Source organism: Cryptomeria japonica, chromosome 11 (genome assembly GCF_030272615.1).
Source record: "Cryptomeria japonica chromosome 11, Sugi_1.0, whole genome shotgun sequence".
In the NCBI taxonomy this organism is placed as follows: domain Eukaryota; kingdom Viridiplantae; phylum Streptophyta; class Pinopsida; order Cupressales; family Cupressaceae; genus Cryptomeria; species Cryptomeria japonica.
The window spans coordinates 261,241,111-261,247,701 of record NC_081415.1 but is presented as its reverse complement, the minus strand read 5'-3'; the positions used below and the strand labels follow the sequence as shown (position 1 = coordinate 261,247,701).

The window sequence follows — 6,591 nt, the reverse complement described above, 5'->3', positions numbered from 1 at the left end:
TATGAACAAAGTGGTTGCAAACATGTTCCACAAAGAGTTACTTCAGACACACACAAAGTAAACATGTTGAGTGCATTTACATGCATTGTGAATGCCAAAATAAATTTAATACATTCTTCATACAAAGTAAAATGAAATTGAAAGTTCAAACGCAAATGCACATTCCAAATTATAAATTATAAGCAAAATGGTTGTAAAGACATTTCACAAAAAAGTTACTTCAACCACACACAAAGTAAAAAACTTAAGTTCACACATGTTATAAGTGAATGCCGAACTTAAGTTAACACATTTCAAACAATTTTCAACACTAAATTTCAAATATGCAACATAAGTGAATGTCGACTTAATACACTCTTCATACAAAGTGTAAGTAAAAGCAAAAACACAAAAGCATAGTTTATTCATACACACTTAAAACATATACAATGTTAAAGTTTACCATACCCTTTACACAAAGTGAATGTGAAAAGTTAAAACATGCTTCACACAAATTTTGTTCAATGTTCAAACGGATGCTTCAATAATAACAAGTAAATCAAATGTTAAAGTAGACACTTCACAAGTAGTAGATGTCAAAGTGAACCACACTAAACAAAAAAGTTTGAAAGTCACTTTAAACATAAAATTGGTATATGCCAAAGCTCAAATACACACTTCATATTAACAATAAATGTAATAAAAGTGAAAGCCAAAGTGTCAAAATTTGAACCTACACAACAAATATCAAAATTGATCAAATATAAATTAATGCCAAACTTCAAAACCGTGCTTCAATAGACAACAAGTAAAGCAATGTTCAAACACAATTACACTACAATTCTTACAATGATATTAGAAAATATTATAATTCAAGGATATTGTAATACTTAAAAAATTAAGCTACACTGAAAAAGTCAATATCATTAAATATTATATTTCAAGGATATTGTAATACGTAAAAAATTAAGCTACACTAAAAAAGTCATATCATTAAATATGATGAAATAACAATTTTTAAAAATATTGAATTTTATGCAATAAAAAAAATTATAAAAATTAACCAATAGACACTAGACTGAAAAGAATGGCAATGACCATTCTCCACGGCCTTGGGAAGGGGGCCAATTCAACCCCTTCCAAATAAAAATTTGGCATTAAACAACAAATCTGTTTACATATCAATTTACAAATACTGATTTCAGTAGTTGATTCAGCAACTCATTCATGCAGTAAAAAATAAATATAAAAAATTAACCAATAGACACTACTAGACTGAAAAAAATGGGCATGGCCAATGACCATTCTCCACAGCCTTGGAAAGGGAGCCAATTCAATCCCTTCCAAATAAAAATTTCACATTAAAAAACAAATCTGTTTACAAATACTGATTTCAGTAATTAATTCAGCAAGCCATTCAAGATTTCTAGTAACATCTTTTTCTGAAATTTTAAATATTACATTCATTATTTGACTTCAGCAGCTACCCATTCAAGCCTCCAAACATTTGTAGACACTACAAGTCAAACGCTCAACATCAATCATGATTGAAATTTGAATCACCTCTGGCTTTGCCCTGTTCGATAAAATTTGTATATAGTTATTATATAGTTGAGTGTTCGATAAAATTTGTATATAGTTATTATATAGTTGAGTGTTAAACTAATTGATTGCTGGATACTAAGTAGATAATACCAAATTTCATGCTTCAAACTGAAAGTGATGTAGAGGATACCACTACATCTAACTAGCATTACTAACTCAATTCAGATAATTTAGTTTAAATAGTTATTTAGGGTCTACCTGAAAAAGCCATCCTCAAACAGACAATCATTATCACTCAACGCTAATCCCTACATTTTAGATCTTTGTTTGTAATTTGTCTAGCTAATACCGCAGCTATGAATTAACAGTGCCATCTACTCTTCTATGCGTTAAAGGCTCTGATAAAATTCAAATTGATCTTAGATAAACATTAAAGTCATTCGGATCCTATTAAAATGTATGGAAGAGCTTTGGCTAGTTGAAACTTGAAAAGTCTATAATGCAGGGTTGTGTAGAAATTCCATTGTTTAAAGTACGAATAATTTTGGACCATCTCAGGTACTCTTTCTGAATCATCTACTGAAGAAATTTACATCTAAATTGGCAGCTATATATATTCAGAATCCGCCTCCAAACTCAGAAATATGAAATGCATCTAAGATATTTTCATTGAGATCTCAGGGTTACTTGTGAGCTACGAATCTTGAGATTGATACTTTCAAGGGAATCTATTTTTTAATATTTGTTTTTGGGTCTAATGGAATAAACATTCAGTAATAAAATAAAATAAAGATGTAAAGATCAAGCAGAAAAAGTGAAATAGTAATTGCTGCTGGGTGGATTTGATGGTTGTAAGGATTTTCAAGAGAAAGCATTTCTATAAAATAAAATTAAGATGTGTAGATCAAGCAAAAAAATGGAATCAGTAATTACTGCTGGGTGGACTTGGCTATAAGGATTTTCAAGAGAAAGCATTTCCATAGTTTCGAAATAATTAAAATTATCATTATTGAAATTATCATTATAAGATTAATAATAGTAGAAACACAATCTATAGATCTACATTTTGTTTGAAGATTCTCCAAATCAAATCAAACAGTCAGCATTCTATCATCCATAGGGATACTACTTAATCTGGTATTACAGTTAAATCTAATTCAATCTATATTCTATAGATCCATATTTTGTTTAGATACTGTAATACCAGATTTTAGATAGTATGCCGCATCAAATCTAGTTGACTGTATTGAGAAGTCCAAGCTAGCCAGATTTAATCTGAGACTATTTAATGGCATTCCAGTTAAGTCTATTAGAAAATATGATTAAAATAGTAGTGGAAAAAATAGTAATTTTCAATAGATCTAAGCAGAATTATAACAAAACAAAACCCTGGACTCTGTAAAAACTAAATGCATTAATAAAAGAGAAAAGGCAAGGAAACAAAACATTTGTTCTGCGTATGGTGAGGCTGCATTTGTTCAAGGGATCTACCACCCAAAAATCCCAGCAAATTGTTGAAAATTTCAAATATCTTGGCTGCAGAAGATTTTAGAATGAGGATTTGAAAGAACAGAACTCCAGGTACTACGATGTAGGATAACTGCCTCTACGTTTGCATTCTCATTTCAATTCTGTAGAAAGCTCACAATTGTGATTGATGAGAAGGAAAGAGAAGGCTCTTCCAAGTGACAGGGAAACTGAAGTTGTTCTGTACTGGCTTTTGGGTAAGAATGTCTATTTTAGAAAACAGAGGAAATATATTATAATATTAATATAATACATGTAATGTATTTGCCGTATAAATTTGATGGCAGGGTGACTTTTTCATGTTGGTGAAATTTGTTTACAGGGATTCAATTTATCATCCATTTCACTTTTACACAACATGGCCATGGACAATATTATGCTATATAACAGTCTCAAAATAAGCATTCTGACCACAATTTTGTCCACTGAATTCCTTATATACAGATGCTATCGAGGAAACCTAGCTATTCTTCTTTTGAAAAATACCAAAAATCAACAAAATAGGGGACAAGAATCTCAATCAAAACCAAAACAGTCCTCCTTAACAAAAAGGGAAGAATATGATCATAATGCATCCATTAAATAGGATAGCAAGGTTGCCAAGCCCCTGCAAAATAGCCTCGGTAAGAGCCAACAAAACCTAGTGTCATCATGGCAGAAGAATAGGTCAGACAGACACGAACAAGGAAGACTGAGGACCAAATGGAGACCGGTGCACTGTATAAGAAACAGAGGAAACCTCTACACATAAAGTAGACGAGCAAGAATTCGAAATATCCAATTAATGAAATGGAGGATGAAGAAGCACAAGGAAAACAAGTACTCAAGGAAGGAAATGCACCATGCAAATCACTGACACCTTCGACAAAACATGCGGACAATTGGCAGAATTGATTGAGGTCCACATCAAGAACCTCAAATTCAACTTGCCCTAGAGCTCATTGCCTTAGTCACTAGACGAAAGAATGGCTTCCTGCCACTCTGCTTGCCTTTGGAAAACATAGAAATTGTAGCCTCAGGGAGACTACACAGTCAGAACACGAGACATTAGTATACATTTGAGTCCTAGGTTCTGTAAACCCTTCAGCCCTTCCATTAAGGAGCCCATCGAATTTGTTTTTCAATTACTCAAATGAAACCCATCTTAGCTGGAATATTAGAAGTAAAATTTTACCTAAATTAGTGAACGACGTCGAATCTGGTAACATATTTTAATTTCTGAACCCTTTTCTCACAAAGTAAACTAATAAGAAAACCTACTTCAAACATATAAATTCTTCGAAATATAAGATATACTCACTATTTTCTGGCCACATCTCCAATCAGCCACTCCAGAATGTAGTGTTCTTGCTGCTGAATACTGAAAAACGACGACCCACAGAAAAAAGAAGATACACGAAATACCAAAATTCAAGAAAGAAAAATTCAAAACCAAAATTCAGAAAAATAAAAATAAAAAATAGGCATGGCCATGCCAAAAACATACAATGGGAGACAAATCAAACCAAAAAGAAAATAGAACAAGAAATTTGACCTGCTTCTCAAGTAAACTGTTCATTTATAAGAACTGAATTCCTGTTTTTTTCAACGGTCACTATTTTTTTAACGGCCATTGCACTATAATTTGAGAGCCGTTAGGGCACGTTCCGAATTGAATCTGGACACGCTCCTTTGAGTGCCGTTAGCGCACTGCTAAATTGAATCTACGCACTGCTAAATTGGACACGTTCTGAATTGAATCTCTGAACATAAATCGTTTGAATACAAATCCCATTCCCACTGGACACAACATCTCTAAATTGAATCTCTGAAGGTGCATTGCAGTTCGTAGGGGTTTTTGGGCAATGTCTTCATGAGTGGCTATCTTTATGTTCTGAAAAGAAAATTTGTATTTTAACCTTCCCAAAAAATCCACATCAAAATGAATTTTTTAAAATTGTAATTTGTTTTAATTATTCATTTTTATTAGTTAAACTTTTGTATGATAAATTTGACTCATAATTTTAAGTCTCTAAAATATCATTAGTTAATTTGGGTGATATTTAAATAGCACATTCTAAGTATTGACTATGTAAGTGGTTGTTGTATGTGGACCTTTTTTAATTCAACTTTTTTACCAATTTTCTTAATTCAAACCTTTTCTAGTTTTCATTCTTGTAGCATTCCAATATTGCAGTTTGCATCTGTCTTTTATTAATAAGCAGTATTAACTAGGGCGTCGACCCTTTAACATAGTTAGAGACTATCAACAACACATTAACAACAACCAATAAACTTGTCAAACCTTCAACAACCCAAAGTCGACTTTAGGAGGGGTAGGGGCACCCGAACCTTGACAAGGAAGGGTTTGGGGGGTAGGTAGAACTTCCCCTTTCACTTGCAACAAACAACAATCCAGGTGATACTACCATTAGAACCATCACGAGAATGATTAGGCGATAAGGACCTCACTTGGATATCATCAATAGAGTCAAGAGAGAGCAGTTGCAAGACAGCAACCGGCTGTTGCAGAATAGCAAGGAGTTGTTGCAGAATAACAATGAGCTGATGCAAAGGAGCAGCATCAGAAGCAGAACCAATAGGTGTAGAGTGAAGCTGCTAGTGAGAGGTGACATGAGTTGAATCCAAAACAGGAGCAACGGGAGTTGAAACCTCATGGACACCAACAACAACATTATCAGCAGAGGGCAACTCATTAGCCGAGTCAATAGCATAGGTGATCCAAGGTGACATCCTTCCACCAAGTAGGTGCACCCTTGTGACGTGGGAGGGAGCAATCCAAGCTAAATGACCTGTGACAAAACCTTTTTCGTAGTGAAAGGGGAGGCCCTCAAAATCTAGTGATTGAGTCCAACACTTATCCTAGACCATAAGGACCACATCCCTAGGGAGGGGCGAGGAGATGCCAATATCCACCAAGATACGAGCAAAGTGGAGTGGCCCATGGAATTCATGGCATCATCCACCATCAAAAAATGACCAATAGAGTTGCCAATGGCCTCATAGCAACAGTGTTCCTAAAAATGTAGAGGAAGATTCGGAAGTTGAACCCAAACTGGACGCACATTGAGTGGTTCAATAAGGGGACTGAAAGAAGTAGTCTAGGGTTTAACAAGAGGGAGTGAACTCCCCAGGCCCACATTTTGCCCAAAATTTGGTCAAGATTAGAAGAAGATGTAAAGGAAGCAATGAAAAAACCTTTAGCACAGGGAAAGAGTTGAATATTCTAAGCAACTAGAGGCTTCCATGAGTTACTTACCTTGTATGATAGGAAATCGGGCATAAGATTCAAAGCAATAGATTAGCCAACCACAAAAGCTAAATTGCAATGAAAAGATCCTAATACATTCAATAGAAGAAATGAAAATAAGATTTAAAATAAACGCAAACCAAAGTACATGAATCTCCTTCATAACTCCTCTATTGTTCTTCTTTCACCTTCAAATTGTGTGGGTGTCACCTACAAATGCAAGTGAATAGCAAGCAAGATGATTGCAAGAAATCTATTTGAAAGCAACAACATAAGATTACTTGAAGCAT

At 34.0% G+C, this 6,591-nt stretch overlaps 1 long non-coding RNA gene across 1 annotated transcript; it reads right to left on the bottom strand.

Moving 5' to 3' along the window:
• Positions 1-1,091: 1,091 nt before the first annotated feature.
• On the bottom strand, positions 1,092-4,902 carry LOC131069697 (uncharacterized). Its single transcript, XR_009112204.1, has 2 exons — positions 4,352-4,902; positions 1,092-1,555 (listed from the first exon to the last, which is right to left on the bottom strand). It is a non-coding gene; the product is annotated as an uncharacterized LOC131069697 (long non-coding RNA).
• Between the last annotated feature and the right edge of the window lie 1,689 nt (positions 4,903-6,591).